Source organism: Apodemus sylvaticus, chromosome 6 (genome assembly GCF_947179515.1).
Source record: "Apodemus sylvaticus chromosome 6, mApoSyl1.1, whole genome shotgun sequence".
NCBI classification, from domain to species: domain Eukaryota; kingdom Metazoa; phylum Chordata; class Mammalia; order Rodentia; family Muridae; genus Apodemus; species Apodemus sylvaticus.
The window spans coordinates 130,174,670-130,200,409 of NC_067477.1; the positions used below are offsets into that span (position 1 = coordinate 130,174,670).

Consider the following 25,740-nt stretch of genomic DNA (forward strand, 5'->3'; position numbering starts at 1 on the left):
ATAATATAGGCTGGCCCTGAGCTGAAACTACTCCAGGCTGCTGAGCATTTTATACACTAAGAGAATTGAGCTGCCTGGCTGAGTAGAAAGGGCCCCATTGAGCTTACCCATTCTAACTGGTGTGAGGTGGAATCTCAGGAATGTTTTGATTTACATTTCCCTGATGACTAAGGATATTGAACATTTCTTTAAGATAAAAAACTCGGGTGACAGCAGATACTGGAGAGGATGTGGAGAAAGAGGAATACTTCTACATTGTCTTTAGGATTACAAGCTGGTAAAACCACTTTCAAAGTCAGTCTGGCAGCTTCTCAGAAAATTAGACATAGTATTACCTGAGGACCCAGCTATACCACTACTGAGCATATGCCCAAAAGATTCTCCAACATATAACAAGGACACATGCTGCACTATGTTCATATCAGCCTTCTTTATAATAGCAAAAGCTAGAAGAACCCAAATGTCCTTTAATAGATGAATGGCTACAGAAAATGTGGTACATTTGCACAATGGAGTACTTCTCAGCTATTAAAAACAATTACTTCATGAAGTTCTAGGCAAATAGATAGAACTAGAAAATATCATCCTGAATGAGGCAACCCCATGACAAAAGAACATACATGGTATGCACTCACTGATAAGTGGATATTAGTCCCAAAACTGCAAATACCCAGATACAATTCACAGACCACATGAAGCTCAAGTAGAAGCAAGACCAAAGTGTGGATGCTTTGGTCCTTCTTAGAAAGGGGAAAAAATGTCATGAGAGCAAATATGGAGACAAAGTACAGAGGAGAGACTGAAGAAAAGGTGACCCAGAGACTGCCCCACCTGGGAATCCATCCCAGATACAGTCACCAAACTCCAACACTATCGTGGATGCTAAGAAATGCTTGCTGAATGGAGCCAGATACAGCTGTCTCCCGAGAGCCTCTGCAAAAGCCTGACAAATACACAGCTGGATGCTCACAGCTCTGAGCATGGGCTCTCCAAGAAAGGAGTTAGAGAAAGGAATGAAGGAGCTGAAGGGATTTGCAACACTGTAGCAAGAACAACAATATCAACCAATCAGACTTCCCAGAGCTCCCAGGGACTAAACCACTAACCAAAGAGTACAGACTGTTATTTCATCCAAAGATATTAAACACTCAAGCTTTTCTAAGATGTTTGAGGTGAGTGTTAATTCTAATAGTATTTATGAAAGCACTTACTGTTGCCTTGGAGTTTTAAAAGAACTTTAAAAAATGGAAAAAGTTAAAATCACATCATAGGTTCTATGCTAACCTATGGTCTCTAAAATAGCCACTATCCAGAACTGAAATGTACTTAGAATTTTGCTGAAGAAGAATGTGCTCAATATTAGAAGAGTTTCTACAGTGCTACGATTTAATCCTGTGTGATTAATAGTCACTAGTTAACAATATCATGATCTTCATGTACACTATAGTATGTTAAATGGTTGACATTTAAAGAAATGATTAATTTCCAGTTCTTCTTTCATAGTTTAGTGAGAGGAGCACAGGTGCCAACTCTCTAGAGGAAAGTCCAGCTTTGTTATGCGATGACTAAAAGATCAAATTCAATGGCTGGCATTAAAATAGGATTCCACAGAAAGATAGCTAACACACGAGAATGTGTTCCATATGAGAAATTTGCTATATAATTTCATATGTAACACACATTATTATTAGCATATTATTCTCCCCCAGACAAAGAACTAAAAGCAACAAAGGATTGCTAAGAGAAGGGAAGCACCCTCTCCTAGAAAGGAGCCCACAACTGGTTAGCCTAATACAAGGTTTTGAGCCCTGAAACCATACACTGTAAGACAAACAACAAAATGTAGACATAATAGTTGAGTTTATATAGTCTTGATTATGTGTGTGCTTGTAAAAATAATAGAAAGAGGCTATTAACTTAAGGGTGGAGAAGGGGGATTGGGGTTAGAGAAAGGGGGCTGGATGAAAGACTGGGAAATTTTGATTTAAAAATTATTTTATTTTTGTGCTTGTTTTATTTTTAATTTTATTTTATACGATATATTTTTTACTTACATTTCAAATGATTTCCCATTTTCTGGTCCCCCACTACCCGAAAGTCACATAAGCCCCCTTCCCTCCCCCTGTTCTCCCACCCACCCCTTCCTACTTCCCTGTCCTTGTTTTGCCTTATACTGCTTCACTGAGTCTTTCCAGAACCAGGGGCCACTCCTCTGTTCTTCTTGTACCTCATTTGATATGTGGATTATGTTTTGGGTATTCCAGTTTTCCATGCTAATATCCACTTATTAGTGAGTGCCTACCATGATTGATCTTTTGAGACTGGGTTACCTCACTTAGTATGATGTTCTCCAGTTCCATCCATTTCCCTAAGAATTTCATGAATTCATTGTTTCTAATGGCTGAATAGTACTCCATTGTGTATATATACCACATTTTTGCATCCATTCTTCTGGTGAGGGATACCTGGGTTCTTTCCAACTTCTGGCTATTATAAATAGGGCTGCTATGAACATAGTGGAGCATATATCCTTATTACATGCTGGGGAATCCTCTGAGTATATGCCCAGGAACGGTATAGCAGGATATTTTGGAAGTGACATACCCAGTTTTCTGAGGAACCACCAGACTGATTTCCAGAGTGGTTGTACCAATTTGCAACCCCACCAGCAGTGGAGGAGTGTTCCTCTTTCTCCACATCCTTGCCAACACCTGCTGTTTCCTGAGTTTTTAATCTTAGACATTCTGACTGGTGTAAGGTGAAATCTCAGGGTTGTTTTGATTTGCATTTCCCTGATGACTAATGAAGTTGAGCATTTTTTAAGATGTTTCTCTGCCATCCGAAGTTCTTCAGGTGTGAATTCTTTGTTTAACTCTGTACCCCATTTTTAATAGGGTTATTTGGTTTTCTGGGGTCTAATTTCTTGAGTTCTTTGTATATATTGGATATTAGCCCTCTATTTGATAAAGGTTTGGTGAAGATCTTTTCCCAATTTCTTGGTTGCCAATTTGTCCTTTTGATGGTGTCCTTTGCTTTACAGAATCTTTGTAATTTTATGAGGTCCCATTTGTCAATTCTTGATCTTAGAGCATACGCTATTGGTGTTCTGTTCAGGAACTTTCCCCCTGTACCGATGTCCTCAAGGGTCTTCCCCAGTTTCTTTTCTATTAGCTTCAGAGTGTCTGGCTTTATGTGAAGGTCCTTTATCCATTTGGATTTGAGCTTAGTACAAGGAGACAAGGATGGATTAATTCGCATTCTTCTGCTTGCTGACCGCCAGTTGAACCAGCACCATTTGTTGAAAAGGCTATCTTTTTTCCATTGGATGTTTTCAGCCTCTTTGTCGAGGATCAAGTGGCCATAGGTGTGTGGGTTCATTTCTGGATCTTCAATCCTGTTCCATTGATCTGCCTGCCTGTCACTGTACCAATACCATGTAGTTTTTAACACTATTGCTCTGTAGTATTGCTTGAGATCAGGGATACTGATTCCCCCAGAATTTCTTTTGTTGTTGAGAATAGTTTTAGCTATCCTTTTTTGTTGTTGTTGTTATTCCAGATGAATTTGAGAATTGCTCTTTCAAATTCTATGAAGAATTGAGTTGGGATTTTGATGAGTATTGCGTTGAATTTGTTTATTGCTTTTGGCAAAATGGCCATTTTAACTATATTAATCCTGCCGATCCATGAGCATGGGAGGTTTTTCCATTTTTTTGAGGTCTTCTAAAAGTTATTTCAATAAAAGGTTCCAAAATGCAGAAGTTGCGATGTGGTAAAGTGTGGCATTGGGAAATGGGATGACCAAAAGCAAACATTTCCCTTTCTCTTTCTTTCTTTCTTTCTTTCTTTCTTTCTTTCTTTCTTTCTTTCTTTCTTTCTTTCTTTCTTTCTTTCTTCCTTCCTTCCTTCCTTCATTTCTTTCTTTCTTTCTACATTCCTTCCTTTCTTTCTTTTTTAATTAGATATATTCTTTATTTACACTTCAAATGTTCCCTTTCCTGCTTTCCTCCTCCCCTGAAAATCCTGTAAACCATCTCCCCTTTCCCAACCAACCCACCCCTGCTTCCCTGTCCTGGTATTCCTCTACACTATGGTATCAAGTCTTTTCAGGACCAAGGGCCTCTCCCCCATTTGGTGTCCAACAAGATCTTCCTCTGCTGCCGATGTGTCTGGGTTCATGGGTAACTCCAAGTGTACTCTTTGGTTGATGGTTTTGTCCCTGGGATTTCTGAGAGTACTTGGTGACTTATATTGTTGTTCTTCCTATGATGCTGCAAACCCCTTCAGCTCCTTTGGTCCTTTCTGTATCTCATCCATTTGGGACCCTGTACTCAGTTCAACGGCTAGCTGAGAGTTTCCCTTATGTATTTGCCATGCACTAGCAGAGCCTCCCAGGTGACAGCTAGTCACTTGTGAGCATCCATAATACTGTCTGGGTTTTGTAATTGTATATGGGATGGATTCCTAGATGGGGTAGTATCTGGATGGTCTTTCCTTCAGACACTGCTCCACACTTTGTCTCTGTATCTTAGAAGGAGGAACAAAATGCCCTTCTTTCTGAGAACAGAGAAAGCACAGGACAGAAACACAGATAGTGTTAGGGAAGGAGCCTGCAGTATAGTAATATTTGTATTCAGTGCTGCCTTATTGAGGGTATCTACCAGGCTTCCCATAAGTCCCATTCAGCTACCATACAGGTACATACAAATCCTGTGAAAGAAAGATATTTTCTTCAAAATAAAGGAGGATAACCAAGACTCCATCTGTGCAGTCTGCCTGCGTATTTTTATTCTATTCTGCAGTAATTGTTCCTGACAAGACTTTTCAAGCTCCTATAAAAATATAATTATGTGCCAGCCAATCTCAAAGGCATCTATAGTAGAGGTTAAAATGGAAGTTATTTGAGACATCTCTGTCTGCCCACACTGTAAGTGTCTAGATTTGCTTATAACAGCTATGTAATTTATACTGTGAAATACATAAAGAGAAACAGTGGCCACATAAGCATTAATACCCATTGACATCACGGGACACTGTGGAGGAGCACATGGATCTTGATCTGTGGATGTAAATAGATGAGCTTATCTTGGCCTCTTCTTCCTACAAACACTGACCTCATCATAGGAACAAAAGTTCAAAGCAACGGTCCCTGAGAGACTGAAAAGTGTCATCAAAATATGAGTGAAATCCAACTAAGATTAATCACTCGTAATTCTTTCCCTAAAAAATTAACCCACATTTTTATATGTGAGTTATATTTTGCCCTTTGAATTCTAATTGTGTGTTTTATGGATAATGCATTATATTTTCAGATACTTAATTTACATTTTAAATATATATATATATATATATATATATATATATATATATATATATATATGATACATTTGTCCACAGATCCTATTTATATCATTTTATAATATGTAAATTATATTTGAATGATTATTAATGCTACCTGTATTTACAAGAAAATATTTTAGACAAGTATGTAACCTAAGACACTCATGATAAGTGCTTGATGAATGCTACTTTATTTGTTCAATGAGGAAAATAAGACCTATAGAGTAGATTTAACTCTAAGTCAACTTGGACACAGTCCGATATGTGCTGTTCTCTGTCAATCAGGGGAGAAATTATCAATTCACAAAGAAATCAGCTTCAGTCCAGTAAAGGTCTATTCTTATCATTACTATGATATTTTGAAATGCAAAAGACTTAGGGATTCTTTCTCCTTCTATATCAAGTACTTGCTAACTATTGTGTCTTAATTTATTAATCTCTCTTATTTCCAAAATTAGTCACATTGCGAATTAAAGGAACATAATTAAGGCAAAAACACATGAGAGGCTATTGCTGTTTCTCTTCTGCCAAAAACTTCCAACAAATCTGATTTGGCCTCAGCATTAAAATGACAAATACTACATGCAACTCCTAGCTATGTCACTGAATTGTTTAACAGGATTCTAGAATGTTGTTTAGGATGTTTCCTACTTTCAGGTACAAATTCTGAGGATACAACTATAAAGGCAAAGTCTTAAAAGCAGCCTCAGATGCCTTACTCTCCTATGACTCTGCAATGCTGGCTCCATTTCCCAGTTCTTTCCAGTGATCATTATTTATTTGTGCTTCAGCTCAAGTGTATTGGAAGTCCCTAAAAGGATCATATGCTTGCATGTACTTATATGGTGCTTTGTAACAACATGAGCTTCTCTCATGGTATCATACCTCCATTGCCCATGCATTTGGTTTTATGTCACTCTGGTTTGAGAAATGAAAATAATAACTTTCAATTCCCTTTCTGAATAAAGTAACACTTAATAAATTAACAAATATTGAACCTTTCATGTAGTAAAGAATTGCCATAAATATGCCTCAAAAGTGTACCAGTTCGGTTTCCTTAGAGTTCCTGTTTCAGATCTTCATCCCCTCTGAAGCACTGCACAGGGATGATCCCAGGTTTCCAGAAGATGCTGCTTTCTTAGTGAAGTAGTGTGTTCTTCATCATTTCCACAGTGATCGTCCATTCCCCCAGCTTTGTCACCTAGACAAGGGAAATTGTAGGGCAGCAATGGTACCTATAAAAACATTTCTTTCCATGCTATATCAGATGCTAGGGAAAGAATTAATGGAGGAAGAAAAGGAGGATGGGAAGGAGGGAAGGAGAGAAAGAATAAAATATTTAGCTAATATTTTTGATGAGTGTCCCTAAGTTGCTTGCATGCTATGATTTCTCTTAATAAAAATCCTCATTTTCTTTTCTTCAGAGCTCACTTAACTGTAGCTTTTACTGACTTTACCCCTTCCCTGATGGGACTCAGATTACAAAGGGAAAAGGCAGAATTAACACTCACCTCAAACATTTTCAAAAAACTTGAGTGTTTCATATCTTTGGGTGAAATAACGTTCTGTTCTCTAAAAATGCAGATATGAACTTTTCTTGAGATCACTGTGGGTGAAGAACTTTCCAAAGAACTGTCTCCAAGCAGTATAGGAAATATCAAGCAATTACATTTGCTTTAAAATGCTGATTATAATAGCAATGTAACTCTCTTAGCCTTTCAGCTTGGGATCACAATGTTCTTTTACACTGGCCTTAATACAGAAGTGCAGAAACACCAGCGTAAAAGCCTGCCCTCCCACTGGGACCATTGGTGGTCTTAAAACTGTAGGTGGACAAGTGAGTGAAGAATGTTTAATAAGTAGTCAGCAGACACAGTATCCACTGCTTGAAGACAGATGTTTTGTTTCCAACAGCATGAAGAACATACAACTCAGATAAAGTTTATGACCTCAACTATAATTGCAAAAAGAAACACAAACCCAAACTCCACAGTGCCCTGGAAGTTTGTATTAGTAAGACCTTAGACAATTTCTGCTTCCTTCACCCAGTTCCTTACAATCATAAGGACACATAGGTCTGGCAGGGAAACATATTTGATATACTCTCACTCCGTAGTAGCCCAGCTGGCCCTTAGTGTGTAACCTTAGTGTTTACTCTTTGATTCTAATCCCTGTGTGGTATTTAACTCTTGGATCCCATATCTAAAATGAGCCAATCCACTATTGTTATCCCTCAGAGAGTTCAATTTCTGACCTACATGAGGACTGAACTAGTAAACTGAAGGGGGATTGGAATTATTCCCAATACAGCCTATCAGTCCTGATATTCCAACAAAGGGACAGATAGTAAGTAATTCTTGATTTTCTTAGGGAGAGACATTTGCTTCTTATGAACAAGCCCAGACTACCCTTCTAGGTTGACACTGAAAGTAGCTATTATCTTGAGAGAATTTTTGTATCCTTTTTAAAAGATCTGGTTTCTTGCATCAGTAGATTATGTAAATAGTCCAATTAAGATATTCTGATACTAGGCAAACCTAAAACATATAGAATATAGTGGCTTTATGGGCAATATTAAATGCAGTAGTAGAACACAAGTATGGGTGCTGTACTTCATTGTAACTGAAAAAGTGAGGCTCAGTGCTCTTACATGACCAAGTCACATAACAACAAAGCCACGATTCAAACCTGGATGCTGTAACTAAAGACTCTATCCATACTCTGTCCTCCAAAGCCGATGCCAATGCCCCAGGAGTTACTGCTTCCTGGTAACAACCACAAGTATCAATGCATCCTTTCTACCCACTTATCATAAAATGGCCTAAGTGTATAAGATTTGAAGCATAAAATTAAAATAAAATGTCTTGCACTTGTAAGACAGGCTGAGAAAATAAAACAAGAAAAAATGCATAGTTATGATTCTTAATAGTTGATTGATTTTCCTTTTCAAGTATGTGTGGTTTTAATCTGTTAAGAACTCCACATCATCATAGACATCCCTGGAGCCTTCCTCTGCAAGCCTCCACCTTTGATTCCCAATCCCCTGTAACTTTAAAGCCATTGTTAAGAGAGGTCTACAGTGCTCAATTTCTGATTCATTTCATGAGAACAGCTGGAGTCAACAACTCTCAGAGGCTTTTCTTTCTCCTCCAGAATTACTTCTGTAATTATCGCTGTCTACTGTGGGCTGTGGAATATGTCTCTTTTACTCAGAATTGTAGGGGTTTTTGCACAAGGTCACCATGCACCTAATTTAGAAAGTAATTACTAACCTCAATTTCTCCTTTTGTTCAAACTCCTTAGGAAAATGTGTTCAAATGAAGTAATGTGATTGGCTTACTAGAATCAGCCCTGCTTCTCCCACCTAAGCTGTGGATTCTTCTAAATTTCCTACTAAGCTATGCGCTAGAAGAAAGGATATGTGAAATAATCAGTTTGTAAGGCAGCAGTCTATATAAGTCCACTGTAATGTCTCAGACACAGTTGGCATATTTTAACTACAGTAAAATGCTTTTATATAAGACAAAATATTCAAACTCAAGAACTAATTGACAAGAAACTTTTTGTGATTTATCAATCACAGTTTAAAGATGAACATTATAAAATGCACTGTTCACATTTGCTATTATACTTTACAGTTCGAACAGTTCCTGAAGCCTCATGGAATCTTCCCCATCTAATGAGAGCCTAAGCAGCAGGAAAAAAGAACTTAGAGAACACGTTTTTGTTCTTGATCTATACTTCTGAAAAGCCCTTAACTCCTCAAATTTGGCACATTCTTAGTGCCCAGAAAAATAAAAGGCCAGGAAACACCATTGAAACTGGTCATGGAACGTAGAACATGAGTACAATCCTAGCCTCTTTGGGAAGCTGAGCCAGGAGGATCTCTAAAGCTCAAAAGAGCAGGCTGGATCACATAACACAATACAAACAGCAACAGACAAATCTATGAAACTTTATAATCAGAATGAAGACAAAAGTTCTATAAACTTGTTAACTATTTTAGCACACTGAAAAGACGTTGTTTGGAAAGTTTCTCAATCTGGTATTTTCTTTCAGAGAACACAAAGTTACAAAGCACACTGGATTTACCCTCGTGGGCAAGGAATCTTACATTCCAACCTCATTATTCTAGTACGTCTGGGTAGTAGACATTACCCATGTCTTAAGGACATTTGTTTCATGACTTCTCTTAAGTGATGTTTTTTAAAAGACCACAGCTGGCAGTATAGCATTATAATAATCCCTCTAGCCTAGACATCTGCGTGTATATGTGTCTATCACTTCTGTGTGTGCTAAGAGGTATAATTTGCAGAAACACATCAACGATGAATTACTTTTAATAAAACCAGAAAAGTAGAAGTTAAGTGATGATTTTGAGCAAAGAATTATGAATGAAGTAGTCTAGTAGCAAAAGGATCTTGTTTGTAAACTGCTTCACATGCTTCAAGGATTTACATACACAGGTCATGCGGGAAGTAGACAAACTGAAGGCTTTGATTGAGTTTTGCTATTTATGTAAATCTATTTACTTGCTAAATTATGCAGAATTCTCACTTGAAATGCTAAATTAATGCTTATTAAAATAATCAGGGTGTTTTTTTATTCTGTTTGTATCCTTTATATGAAAGGAATATGAGGCTGACAGTGTTTCAATTTACCCTACAAACTCTTTACTCTCTCTCATGGCATGTGGGAGTCGAGGAAGGCTGCTGTGTAAAGAGAACACTCGAAGTGTGGAGGGATGTCCTTTGTTAATCAGTGTGGGCTAGTTGGAAACACTGAATGGGTCCTGACATGACAGCATGCAGCTGTCGTTTGGGCACAGGGAGGAGGAGAGGAGTGTTGTCTGATGAGATCCATTTATGGGTTATTAAAAGAACTCCAAGCAATAAGAACCACACCATGGTTCTCTTCCTTGAAAGCAAAAACAAAGAAAAAGTAAAACCAAGAAAACAACAAAACAAGAGTGAATTACCAACACTGGATTCAGCCATATGTTGCCAATATTGTCATTGCCTTTTAAAAAAGCAGGCCATTGAGTATAGGCTGAGAATGGTTGTCTAGCAAAAATATTGAACCTAAGAAATGTGGGCATAGTAGAGTAACTAAGGAACTTGACCTTTCCATAGTTTATAAGAGATTCTTAATGACAACTTATGTCAAGACTTGCTGTTTTCCCCACCAGTATAGTCACCATAGGCCATCTCTCACATGGAAATTTAGAATCTGGGCCAACTGAAGAACTTTAACTCTGCTGTACTTTACTGAAAGGTCAAATGTGCTAGCTGCCTGTCACCAGATGCTAATATTTGGACAATTCTTATTCAATCTCTTAGAAGAGTTACTGCTGAACCCATTACTATCATTTTCCAAAACCAATATAATTTCTGAAGTCCTAGCTCTGTTTCAAATCCCTAGTGACTGCCAGTGACTCGGATTTTCTGTGTTCCCATCAAGATCTACCATTCTTATCTGCCCCCTCCGATTCTATCACTGCTAGGTGCTGACATCTGCATACAGATCTCCAGGTACTATACCCAAGAAATTTGCAATATCTAATAAAACCCCCAGTGACATTGGAAAACATATTTTAACTTGTTGAATGGTAGAGTCGAGAAACCTCTCAAAACAATATTTTCATTGCCTCTGTGGTCTTCCAGAATTTGAAGGCAGGACCTTATTTCCAATACCATACACTTTAGGCATGGAATTTGGAGGAGTAGAGCTAGCACTGGTTTGAAAGCTGAATCCATGTGGACTGGATCCCACGGTATCTGAATGTAATATCCAATCCACCAACGGAGAAGCATAACCAGTAAACCTACACAACTGGAAAACCTAGAAGCCATAGCAGTAGCTTGCCTGGCAACATATTCCCAGTTAGGCAATAGTGGGACCTCTCTCAGGGTTAAACAGCCATTTGATTAGATTTAAGACTCACACAGTTGGAGATGCTTCATGTCAGGTTTGGTAAAACTAGCAAATTATTTAAGTCTGGAGGGGTCATAGGCAATACAGGATAACCTACTACGGCCATTTTCTAAAACCAATGTAATGTCTAACCATGTTCTAAATACTTAAATCTTTAGACCCACATATGAGTCAATGTCTCACCAATAATCAAAAATGCAACAGATGGAGACCATTAGAGCAATCAGCAACTGGCCAAAATACTTTAGAATAAAGGACTATGAGATATCTAACCACAACCAATACATTTTCAGTGCAAGATATATATCCCTACAGCTCAGGGTAAACCATACTATAAGATGGAAATACTATAAGAACCAAAGGCCCAGGATGTCTCTTGCTAGAAAATACACCCTAGGCATGATAGGTGAAATGAACATAAGAAGTCACAGCAATTTGATTGCAGGAACAAGGTCAGCATGGCAACATCCCCTTGAAAAGTCAATGGGAATAAGAAAAATTCACCTAAACCCACTCCTAGATAAAGAGCCACATATATAGTCATTGGCTGCTGAGAGAGAGATAATTACTTTCTCTAGGGATGAGCTACTACATAAGAAATCCAATCCCATTTGGCCAATCTTGGATGTATATATATACAAACAATTCTAAGTCAACAAAGTAGACTATATGCACATTAAAAAAAACAATAATTAAAGATCTGAATTTGGAAAGAGTGTCAAGGGAGGAGTTCAAGTGGGGTGTTAGGGTGATGGCGATGTTGATTCATTGTTGATGTATGAAGTTCTCACAAAACTCACTTATAAAACAGCAGTAATTGTTCTATTGATTGTCATCATTTGAGTCCTTGCCTCCCTATCAAATACATTTCTAATATCATGGTGTAAGAAGCTAGACAGCTCAGGTCTCTTAGCAAAACTTTGAAACATTTTAAACTTAATTGATGCAATTATGCTGAGCTTGCACTGTAATTTGGATCTTGAATGTCCACCCAAAGTCCCATGTGTTGAAGACTTGGTTCATGGCCTGCACTGATACTATGAGATGAAGAAACCTTTAGGACATTTGGCCTAAAGCCAGGAAATTAGGTCAGTGGGCCCCTAACTCTGAAGGAGATCTTGCAGTCTTTCCTGCTTTCTGTTCCTTTTCTTGATTTCTAGTGGCCATGTGACAAGCATGTTCCCTTGCTTAGTGTTTCTAACGTTGTCTTCCACCTCATCACAGATCCAAACAACACTGGGCTGAGCATTCTGAAACTACAAACCTAGGAGAGAATCTCTACACTCTAACTGATAATCTCAGGTATCTTTCATAATGACAGAAAGCTGGGTACCCACATAGAAAATCTGGCTGTGTGTACATGTAAAACAGGCTGAGGATGCTTTCAGTGTAGACCTAAGAGATAGGGTATTACATACTACAGCACTTGTACCAGGGCTCATATAAGGTTAAAATTTCCCAGGCCCTTTGCCCATTAAAAATACTAGTATATTGAAATGTCACTGAAACAGTTGGAAGCCTTGGTCCAGTATTGTAAAAGATGGTATTAGAAGCTGACTCCAAAGGGAAGAACTTAAGCAAACACCAAAAGTAAGCAGCTTGAATTTTAAATGTAAGTGACTTTGAATTTTAAATTTTCCAAAAAGTAGTTGAAATTACAGTATAGTTTTAACAAGTAACTTTTTTACTTTTAGTGTTCTGTAGGAATATAGAATTTATGTATTTTATTCTTTAGAGAGAAAACCATTAATCTCAGTTAAGTGTCCCATTTCTAATGAAACAGTCAATATATAGTTATTCCTTTCAGACTTCATTGTCAATAAACTTAGACCATGCTTTTTCTCTTTAAGCTTTTGCACACTGTGATGGACAAAAGAGCTAATATATCCAACTGGGAGAAGAAATACATTTTAAAGGAAAGGCAACGTTTTAAACTCAGATTAACATAACTCTTAAATTACTTCCCAAACATCTATCCAGCCTCTCCTCATCATTCAGATTTTTCTTATTGCTATTGGACTCTGACAAAGAATTTTTATAGCAGGTTCACTGCTACCGTTGAGGAACAAAGGAAGATTTAGAAATACCCAATTCTCTGAATGTATATTCAAGTACATAAAATACCCTTTTATAATACAGAGATGGGTTCTACACAGGTTTCTTATTCTTAAAATAATACTTCTTATTTTGACTAAACATACTAGCACTATTTGCAGAGCAATTTTAAATATTACCAAACACTTTAATCTATAAATCTTTAAGATAAAGTGTTGGAATTGCATGAGTACTCAGACTAATGTGGAGAATTAGATGTTTCTTTGTCATGTATTCCACAAAGTAAATGACCTTCAAGTCTAGAAGTTATGTTTTTGATGCAATTTTTATGCATTGCTGTGAGTTTACAGTAGACCAAAAATTTACCAGCACTTTCATAAAAGTTTCTGATAAACAATTCGTTCATGGGAATACTGTATCTTCCTGGTGAGACATACTCTCAGACTAGATGACAAAATGCTTTATGTTGCTTCAAGTGCTCAACGGACAATGCTGGGCTGGAAATGGTTTCAGGGCCCAGTCTAAAAGTTCCCTGGTAAACTATACACTCATTATTTAAATACTAGCTTGCTTCCTTATTCTAAATAGACACAGCTTAAAGGGGGCTTTTGACAATGGAAAACAACCATAAGATTAGGCACATGATGTCAATATAGAAAAATTCACATATGTACTTAACATTGGTTCAAATAGCCAAATGAACATGAATCAATAAAGAAATGCTCTGTAGGTTTTAATAATAATATTCTGAATCTAGCAAGAGGGCTCAGTGAGTAAAGTTGGTTTACTGCCTGACTGCATATCTGACTATTAGAGCTCAATTCCTAGATCCCACATAAAGGTTGAAGGAGTAGAAGTACACATAGGGTCACATAGTTTTTCTCTGACTTACACACACATGTCATGACCCTACCCCAATCTCCATCATCCAGACACACAAACACTAATAATAGCTATAAATAAAGTCTAAAAAAATGTAACATTCTAGTAGGAAAGACAAGTAATATTCAAACAAATGCTTTTGTTACTGCATGTGAGACCTTTGAGCACGTTCCATAAGGGCTTCCTTTACACTCTCTTTCACATAGCACACACTCAATATTGTCCAGAGAAACAGAAATGAATGTATCATATCCTTTTGGAGTCAATGACAGAGAGACAACATAAAAGGAAAGTTTGGGGATTTCTATTTAAATCAAAGAATATAAAATCTAATCATTTATTTGCATATCAACCTTATTACAGTAATTTAAATGACTTCACTATCCAATCTGACAACAGATAGCATAGCATTCACTACTCCAGACTTTTCCTGGCACATCCCATTTTCTGAAATTCTTATTACATTATTTATATGTACCCAGAAGTAATCAGTAATCACTTAATCATACACTTCTTTGCATCAAGTAAAAAAAAAAAAGGCTACTTCTTTCCTTTTAGACATCTCAATATCTTTATAAAGGTTTCTATCATATAAACTGCCAAACAGATCATTGGATACACACACACACACACACACACACACACACACACACACACACACATTTGAAGCAAGATTTGTTAAATACTGGGCCGAATTATGGATAATGTTGATACCCAAGCGACCAAACCTGCTCAGTCAGTCAACAGGTTCTCCAGCACAAGAGCAAGGATTAAAAAGAAAGAGATAATTAGACAAAACTGCAGTATGACCCCAGTCAATTCTGAGACTGAAGGGTGGGTTTAATAATTTCCAATCAACTTTTATACCAATTTAATTACATGCAGGCATCAAGATCAATAGTAGTACAATGAGGAACAAGCAAGATAGAAAACATAAAATTGTCAAGGCAATAAGCAAAGTCCCAAGATTACTTCAGTGACAGTTGTTTCCAAGGGTGTGTAAAATGACCAAAATAATTGAGCCTACTTCCTTGCCCAAGCCCAAAATTTTGCCTGAAGCTAGCTTCTCTAGTTCTGCCCTAAGATTAAAATTCCTGCCTTAACCTACTTCCCTTTTATGACCTAATATCAGATTCCTGCTTGAAGCCCTTGTCCTTGGCCAATGTCAAGTCCTGCCAAGCAGCATGCTACCCCAATAAGGCTCTCTACACCCAAGATTCTCATAGAATGGCTATGAATTGCTTTAGTCAGGTATATATAAAAGGCAAAATTCATAAGGTAATGTGCTTCTTTCCTTCATCCATTAGGGGCAAGTACACCCCCTGAGATACTTCCTGCCTACTTCCTGTCTTCCAGCTAAGTATATTATGAAGCATATTCTGTGCACCTGAGGTAACCAACATTCTTTATTGATATGAAAACACATGGCTTGTGGGACTTAGAAATAGTATATTCTTAACCACTTAGATAAATTAGTTTTCCCAAAGGAAAAATATTTTTCTGCTAGCTTTCCATTACCAGAATGCTAGAAAAGGATTTTCTAGGAAAATATATAAACACAAAAAGAAGTCAATGACATTATTATAACTGAACAGAATAATGGGAAAGATGACTGGATATCTACAAGTATTAACAAAAATTCAGCTGATTAATGATTTTTACCTAAACCTAAAATAAAGTCACATATGGCAATCTCAGAGGCCTCTTGCTCAAGATTTTTATTAGGATCTTAGAAAAGAACGTTATCTGAATATAAATCTTCCTGTAACTTAAAAATACTCAATATACTGACAGACAAAATATCCATCCATTCTAAGGCTAGAACTTTAGTAACAACAACAACAACAACAACAACAATAATAATAATAACACACTCAAACATGCCAGCTCAGATGTGTGTGTGTGTTTAATTTGATTTTTCCTTCCTTACTTGCATTTCCTTCCTACTTTTGCAGAATGCTCAACTATACTATGGCATCCTTTAAAACTATAAGCAAAATTTTCAGTCCATTAAAATGAAAGAAAATGATATCCTCCTGATATATTCAAAAGTAATTACATAATAAATCATTTCATGTCTAATAAAATGTAATGTATTCACTGCCAGGTTCAAAGAGCTATCAAATTGAGTGAAAAAGGAAAATATAAACAAAATAACAAAACAAGTAAATTTTAAGTTAAACTGTGATAAGAGACATTTGAATGCCAGATAAAATTCTTTTTTTTTTCTTTATGATCTGTGAAATTAATTATTAACTACAAGTCAAATGAAAACAACCTGGGATACTACATTCAAAAACAACTGTGACTATTTTACTGATTTGTTACCTCCTTTTTAAAGTATCCTTTTCAGTTACCATTGCATTGGACAGTAATTGTGCCTTCGTTTTAAACCAAGCATTGTCATATGAATTTTAAGACAAAAGTCCTAAAAAAAGAACCAAAATGATGGTTGATTTACTTTGTGCATTGCTTAGTTTTGAGTTTTCTATGTGAAAATTTAAAAAGGAAGGAGAAGAGTAAACCAGCCGTGCTCTATTTTTGCCTGTGTTTGATAAAAAGAACCCTATGATGTCAACAGGAGCAGTTATGTTCCCCTAGAACTAATCTAATGGAAAGTTATACAATACCTTTTATAAGGAGAGATAGGAAATCACACTGAGTAGCCATGCTGACTTCCATGTTGAAATGATTTCTCCCAGAAAATCAAGGACAAACGCAGAGCTTATTCTGACCACAGCCCGAATATTGATGAGATGAGTCACCTTCTTAGAACAGGTTTACTACAGCAGTGATAATTTCACTCAGAGAGGAATGCCACGGTAGGGGCCTAAATGACCATTAATCTCTTGACAATTTTGATTTCTGTATGGGGAAACATCAATGCCAGCACTTACCTGTACAGCACTGCACAGCAGGCCACCAATCCATCCAGCCAGTGTAGGAAGCAAATCCATCTGCAGAAACCTAAAGCTGCCTGAGAACTAAGAAACACTCCTGAGGTCCTACCTTCTCTCTTAGCAGGTGTTTATAAATGTGGAGGCAGGAACAGGGGCCTAACTAATGAGTCTCTGAGAACTGAGAGTTGATCAGAACCTTTCTTCCCTGCCTACCTCACCATTATCAAATGTCCCCTTGGGCTAATGAAAACAGATGCACACAATGGACAACACTGGTTGAATATTAATTCCTCTCCAATGCTTGTATATCCCAGTCTTTAAATTCTCTTCAATGCAGCCTTTCTATCATTTTTCTCCTTCCCTAACACTCTGTCCTTTGTCTTCAAGCAAGCCCACTGAATTTAACTATTTAAATCCTCTGGGGACTAAGACTGTGTAATTCAGTACTTTATTCTTTCAAAAATATTTGAGCTATTTGTTTTTCACATGGAAGTGTGTACCCAAGTCTGATTAAATGGCCAGAGTAGTACAAGGAAGGTCTGATATGTCTGCTTTCTACCAATTTCCAGTTTTTCCTGTATGTATACTGTGGTTATTTGAATATAAATCAAATGGCCCATAGTCTTGTATATTTGAGTCATCAGGGAGACATACTACTTTAGAAGGATTAGGAGGTATGGCCATGTTGGAAGAAGTGTATAGTCAGCTTTGAGGTTTTGAAGTTCAAGACATGCCCAGTCATTTTCTCTTAGTGTTGCCCACTGATCTGGATATAGATTTCTCAGCTACTTCTCAAACACTATGCCTGCCTGTCTGTTATGTTCTCTGCCACAATGATAATGGACTAAGCTTCTGAAACTGTAAGCAAGCCCCACTTAAATGCTTTTTTCTTATAATATTTACAACAGTCATGCTGTCTTTTCACAGCAATAGAACAGTGACCAAAACATAAATGCCATCTACTATTTGTTAGTGTAGCCAGATACCATATAGAAACAACTATATGTACAAAAGGCTTCATTCGGTCTTAGGGCTTATGGAGTTAGAGTCTATCATGACAAAGAAGGCATAGCAAAGAGTTTAGTCTCTAGTAACTGGTTTGAGTGATAGCTACTTGTTATATGGCACACTAGGAAGCACATAATTTGATCAGAAATGGGCCAACCTTTAATCTTCCAGGTCTTCTCCTGTGACTCTGTATTTGTCAGCTAAGATCAAGTCCTAAAGTTTCTACAATCTCTGAAAGCATCACCTTAAAAGCACAGATGTTTAACCTCAAGAACCTATGTTCTACTTCTAAACACAGTTCCTAGTTCCAGCAGGTTCATGAAAAATACATTCAATACATTGTCAAAATTCCTCAAAGCCCTAACAGTCCAATATTGTACAAAACTAAACATTCTCTCCTGAGATTCAATATAAAATTAGCTGTAGACTACTGTAATTTCAAAACACACACACACACACACACACACACAGAGAGAGAGAGAGAGAGAGAGAGAGAGAGAGAGAGAGAGAGAGAGAGAGAGAGAGAAATAGATGGTAGATAAATAGATATAAAGTGCACAGTGCACAGAATTACTATTCTTACTCCCAAAGAGAGAAACAGGAAGCTAGCAAGGTGTCTTAGTTAATGGCCTATTTCTGTGAAGAGACACCACACCATGACATAGCATTTTTGATTGATTTAATTATTTACTTACATTTATGTTGATTGTAGCTTCCCTTCCCTCCTATTCTCCCAGTCCCTCCCTGTTGCAAGATATTTCCTATCCATTTACATTGAGGCAGTGAGAGACCAGTGATTGGAGGGGAAAGAGGAGGAGGAGCTAAGAGTAGTGAGGGGAGGACCAGATGAGAAGAGCAGAGAGAGAGACTTGGATATACAGAAGGCTTCAGATATATTTCTGGTGTTTTGGAGAGGTTAGAAATATTGGAATAAGACTATCATTGTAAGTTGACATTATGAAATTGGGAGTTTCTCTGGTTAACTATTCAAGTTTAAGAGGCATGCTTTACTGGATACTTGGAAGGAGTGGGTGCTGGGAAGAAGCGTGGGACTCCCTCCATTTACAGAATCTATGGCAGAAAGGAAACACAGCTGGCATGCTGTAGGAGCTAGATAGCTGAAAGAGAGAGTTGCCCTGAGCAGGCCGGGATTTGGTGCAAAGGCCTGGCAGGTCGGTACCTTTTTAATTATTACCTACAACACCTCCCTCTCACTTGGAGACGATGAGATAGATTAGCAGAAAATACTAAGGATACTTGTTGAGGCCAAGCTCACAAAGGTCCCTCTCAGAAAACTTTGATTTCACGGTAACTATCCTTTAATCAAAGTCATTTGAAAAAGAAGTCAAACCAATCAATTACCATAGGTTTAAGTAACTGGAAGGAAATATGGCTCAGCAACATCGTTGTGTATGCCTAGAAAAATGTCTGAATGTTCTGAATGTACAGAAAGTTGAATATATGACTACAAATTAATCTGCCAATTCAACAGCACGTTTGATAAACTACAAAAATCAAGAATTTTTCAAGTTAAAAAGTAACACATAAATTGTCCCTTCCCTTTTTAATTATATATTCCTTATGCAGGAATAATGTTTCTGGTCACTGTAAATTAATAGTAACAAAACTAAAGCTAGAAGCCTTCTATCACCCTAAAATAATGTATGCTAAAATAAATGTCAACTATATTTTGCTTTTATCTTAGACTATATTTCAGCAATTCTAAATACAGAACATTCTTAGGTTTTTTTGTTGTTTACTCACATACCTATCAGACATTCTCTTTACTTCTTCCAATCCCTCCCTCTCACCTCCGCCCCATCTACCCATCCTACCCTTCTCCTCAGAAAAGGGGATGCCTCACATGGATATCAACCAGTCTTAGACATTTTCTTCAACTGAGGCTAGACAAGCAGCCAAGTTGGTTGAAAGGGATGCAAAGGCAGGCAATGTAGTCAGAGATGGCCCCTGCTCCCTTTAAGAGTCCCACATGAAGACCCAGCTACACAACTGATACATATGTGCAGCGTGCCTAGGTCCATGCAGTGATCTCTAGTTGGCTGCACAGTTTCTATGAACACGTATGGGCCCAGGTTAGTTAATTCTGTAGGTTTTCTTTTGGTGTCCTTGACCCCTCTGGCTCCTTCAATTCTTCCTCCCCCTTTTTCACAGTGTTCCCAAAGCTCCGCTTAATCTTTGGCTGTGTGCCTCTGCATCAGTTTCCATCAGTTGCTTGGGTAAAGCCTCTTTGATGAGTTACTCTAGGCTCCTGTCTGCAAGTATAGCAGAATATCACTAATATTGTCAGGGGTGGGCTCCCTATTAGGCCTTGGGTCTCAAACTGGGCCAATCATTGGTTGGCTCTTTCCTCATATTCTAGTCCATATTTTACCCCTCTACATCTTGCAGGCAGAAGAAACTGTAGGTCTAAGGTCTTGTGGTTTGCTTGGTTTCCTAATCATTCCACCGGAAGTTTTGCCTAGTTACAGATGAAGGCTGGTTTGGGCTCTATATTCCCTATTGTTAGGAGTATTATCTACAGAGTCACCCTCATAGGTTCCTGAGGTTTTCCATTATCATAGGTTTCTAGTATCTTCGAGATGTTCCATCCTATCTCCAGTTATCTCTCCTAGTACTCTCTCCCTCCATCTTGACATCTTATCCCTTCTGTTCCTATCACCAAATTCTCCCACAACCAGTCTTCTTCCTCCCACACAGATGTCAAATCTATTTAACTTTATTAGTGATATTCATGAGTCTACCTTCCCTTGGGCCCTCCCCATTATATAGCTTCTTTGGGTCTGTGTTTTGGTGCATTATTTGTCTGTAATTAATAGCTAATATCCACTTATATGTTAGTACATATCATGTTTATCTTTCTAGGTCTGGGTTACCTCACTAGAAATGATTTTTCTTCTTCCATCCATTTGCCTATAAGTTTCTGGATGTCCTTGTTTTTAATAGCTGAGTAATACACCTTTGTATAAAGAACCACAATTTCTTTATCCATTTTTCATTTGAAGGAAATCTAGTTTGTTTCTAGATTCTAGCTATTAGGAATAAAGGAGCTATGAATATAGTTGAGCAAGTGTCTTTGTGGTATATTGGAGATTATTTTGGGTATATTCCCAGGAATGATATAACAGTCTTCAGGTAGAACTATTCCAAGTTTTCTAAAATCTTCACATTGATTTACAAAATGGTTTTTACAAGTTTGCACTTTTACTAACAATGGAGGAGTGTTCCTCTTGCACCATATCCTTGCCAGAATGACCTGTTGTTAGAGTTTTTGGACTTAACCATTTTGACAGGTATATGATGAAATCTCAGTCATTTGATTTGTATTTCATGACCAAGAATGTCAATATTTTAAGTGCTTCTTGTCTATTAGAAATTCTTCTGACCAGAATTTGATCTGAACCTCATTTTTAATTGGGTTACTTGGTTTGTTGATGCCTAGTTTCTGTGTTCTTTATAAATTTTGGACGTCAGTCCTTTGCCGAATGTGGAGTTGGTGAAAATCTTTTCCCATTCTGTACGCTACCATTTTGTTCCTGTGATACTATCCTTTGCGTTACAGAAGCTTTTCAGTTACATGAAGTCCCACTTATAAACTTGATCTCAGTGCCTGATATGTTGGTATTCTACTCAGGAAGTTGTTTCCTATGACAATGAGTTAAAGGCTATTTTCCCACTTTCTCTTCTATCAGAGTTAATGAGGTCTTTGATCCACTTGGATTTCAATTTTGTGCAATGTGATCGATATGGATATATTTGCATTCTTCTACATACAGACATCCAGTTACATGAGCACCATTTTTTAATGGTTTATGGTGCTTTCTTTTTTTCCATTTTATAGTTTTGGCTGCTTCTCTGCCAAAAATGAAGTTTCTAAGTATGTATGGATTTATTGCTAGTTCTTTTATCTGATTTTATTGATCAAGCTGTTTGTTTTTATGCCAGTTTCATGTGTCTTTTTTTTTTCTTTTTAATTATTGGTCTGGGGTAGAGCTTGAAATCAGGGATGGTGATACCTGCAGAAGTTTCTCTTGTGCAGAACTATCCTGATTTTATTTTCCTTTACATATAAAGTTAAGTATTGTTCTTTCTAGGTCTATAAAGAATTGTGTTGGAATTTTTTTATGGGAATTGCCTTGAATCTGTAGATTGCTTTTGGTAGGATGGCCATTTTTATTATGTTAATCCTACAGATTTATGAGTATGAGAAATCATTTTATCTTCTGATATATCCTTCAATTTTTTTCTTTATCTCCAGGGTTGTCATCCTTTGTGATTTCTTTATTCTATTTACATTTTTAGATCCTGGATGGTTTTGTTCAATTCCTTCACCTGTTTGGTTGTGTTTTCCTATAATTCTTTAAGGGATTTTTGTGTTTCCTCTTTAAGGGCTTCTACATATCTATCTGTGTTCTCCTGTATTTCTTTAAGGGACTTATTTATGTCCTTGTTAATGTCCTCAATTATAATCATGAGATGTGATTTTAAATCAAAGTCTTGCTTTTCTGGTGTGTTGGGGTATCCAGGGCTCACTGTGGTGGAAGAACTGGGTTCTGCTGAACCTTTGTTTCTGTTGCTTATGTTCTTGCCCTTTCCTCTTGATGTCTGGTTATCTCTGGTCTTAGCTGGTCTTGCTGTCTCTGACTATGGCTTGTCCCTATTGTAAGCTTGTGTGTTAGTGCTCCTGGGAGACCAATTCTCTATGGGAGGAATTTTGGTATGGAGAGCTGTAGCACAGGGTTACCTCCTGGGTGCAGACAGAAACTGGAAGGATCCTGTCCATGCTGCTTTTCAGTTCCTGTGTCCTGAGGGCTCCAGCCAGGTTCCTTGGAGTAGAAGTAATGATCTTACCTGTCCTCATGGGGAGACTAGCTCTCTCCCAGCAGTATTTCGGTATGGAATACTATGGCACAGAATCTGCTATGGGCTCTGTGGCACAGGTAATTTCTTTCTTTAAAGATTTGAAGTTATTGTTACACAGGCCTTTCAATTGCTTGGTTAGAGTTACACCAAGATATTTTATTATTTGTAACTATTGTGAAAGGTGTTGTTTCTCTCTCTCTCCCTCCCTCCCTCCCTCTCTCTCTCTCTCTCTCTCTCTCTCTCTCTCTCTCTCTCTCACTTCTTGTTTTTTTTTTTTTGTGAATTTCCCTTCATTCAGTCTAATCCCACACATCCCTTTATTCTCACCCTCCTCTTTTGCAACCCCCACACAACAGAGGGAAAAAAATCTTGTTGTGAAAGCTGTACTGTGTCACCATGTACCACAATATACCCTTTTGTCAACACTTCTTTGCTTGCAAATGTTTGTTGAAATGACTTGTATCTCTGGTAGAAAGCCTCTGGTTTCTACTATTTTATTAATACTGGAACCACACTGTAACTCCTCATAGATGACCTTTTGATGCAGTCCTGGAGATCCTATAGTTTTGGATCTGTAGGAACAACTCCTTCATGCGCTCTAACATTTCATCAATGGTGTAAAAGTTGGAGTGGGTCAGTTCAAATCTCTGGATCTGGGTCAGAGAGATATCTGAGCTAGACAGCCTGACAGCTTTCCCTTTCTCATACCGTCAGAGCCAGTCCTCCAGTAACCCCCCCTGCTACCAAGGCCAGCTCTGTCCTGTTGCCTAGGTGAGATACAGGGACCAATCTCCCAAGTGTTGCCACTAATGAGGGACATGACCAGTTCTCCCATTTTCATGACCCTGGGGTCATCTCTCCTGCCTGTCAGAGATGGCAGTTGATGAGTGCCAGGAGCCATCCTCACTTAGATCTCAATGCCAAGAACTCTCCATACCAGGAGCCATCCCCACTTAGATCTCAATGCCAGGAGATCTCGATACTAGTAGTCATTCTCACTTATATCTCCATGCCAGGAACCATTCTTATGTAGATCTCAAAACCCCCTCCTTTTGAAGCTCATCTGTGGATAGATTACTACAGCAATCCCTTTCCATTTCACCTCCTCATGACCCCCTTTTATCATGCCAAAATTCCAGCAGCAATACTAGATTTACCCAGAAATTATGAGAAACTGTTTTTTAGAAATGATGCCAACCCCTTGAGCATGTTCCCCCTTTACCCCTCCCAAACCTTGTAAGCTTCCCTTTATATTGACTTGTGTAAAATAAAAATTTGACAGCTTGATCAGAATCAGACTTGCTGTCCATCGTCTCGTGTTTCTTGTCTATCACCTTCCTCTTAGGTAGTTCCAGGAAACCCTGTTCACTGCCCTGTGGGTCGGGACAGATGAGGGAGGAGAAGAGGGTACCTTTCTCTCACCAACTCCACTGTTCAGCAGACAAGAGGCAGGCCTGCCTCTCCTGTACTCATGCCCTCTGGACAGGCTCACCTACATCCCCCACATCCAGAACCAGTTCTACTGTGCAACCCAGGTGAAGTGCAGATTCTGAGTACCACAGCAGGGGAGAACAGAGACAACTTTCTGGTTTTGATGACCCTGGCAAAACCTTTCCTCTCTGCCACAGGTGGGAAGGCATTGGGGATTGGGGTGTCTGTGGTCATCTCAGCAGTGAGTAGTCTCAGGAGAGCTATGACCTGCAAGGCACTGGACTGTTGGTTATCTCAGGCTAGCTCTCATGTCTGGGTCTCCTGTTATCAGATTGGTGTCCTCCTTTTTTCAGGGAAATATTAGGCTACTAATCATTTCAATGTTCATAGATTAGAACACTGGACATAGGCATAGCCTCTCTCCTCTCTGCCACCTACTGATCAGTATATGTGACACAACAGCCACACTTGCAATGGCTCTAGGGACAGGTCTCTAATTTCTTTCTCAACCCATTTAATGTTTGTATGTAAGAGGGCTACTGATTTTTTTGAGTTATATTCTATACCTTGTCACTTTGCCGAAGGTGTTTATCAGCTGGTAGATATTTTAAGGTTACTAACTTAATTATACTATCATATCATCTGTGACCAGTGATGCTTTGACTTCTTCCTTTCCAAATTGCAAGTCCCTTGATCTCCTTTAGTTGCCTTCCTGCTCTACATAAAACTTCAAGAACTATATTAAATAACTATGGAGAGAGTAGACAGCCTTGTCTTGTCTCTGATTTTAGGAGAATTTCTTTAAGTTTCTCCCCATTTAATTTAATGTTGGCTATTGGCTTGCTTACAGTTTCATATGGGGCTGGCTTACAGTTTCAAAGGGTTAGTCCATTATCACCAGAATGGGAAGCTTGGCAGTGCACAGGCAGTCTTCTAGAGAAGGAGCTGAAAGTTCTACATCATGATCTGCAGACAGCAGGAGGAGACTGCCAGAGTGACCTATGACACAATTCTTCCAACAAGGTCACACCTACTCCAACATGGCTACACTTCCTATAGTGCCACTCCCTATGGACCAAGCATTCACACAGATGAGTCTGTGGAGGGGCAGTCTATTTAACCTACCACATCACCCAACAAAGAAAAAGTCATCCATAGATGACTCTATCTGTGTAGGAAACTCCTGAAGAAATAGACTTCTTTCTGATTAATATGAATTTTCTTGTACTGGGACCTCTAAAATATCATTTATTTTATAATTAATTCATTTTAAATTTTATTTTTGGAGATTTTATTTTATGACTATCATA

At 38.0% G+C, this 25,740-nt stretch overlaps 1 non-coding gene across 1 annotated transcript; it reads right to left on the bottom strand.

Moving 5' to 3' along the window:
- Positions 1-24,786: 24,786 nt before the first annotated feature.
- Positions 24,787-24,920, bottom strand: LOC127688236 (small nucleolar RNA SNORA17). Its single transcript, XR_007978642.1, has one exon. It is a non-coding gene; the product is annotated as a small nucleolar RNA SNORA17 (small nucleolar RNA).
- Positions 24,921-25,740: the final 820 nt, after the last annotated feature.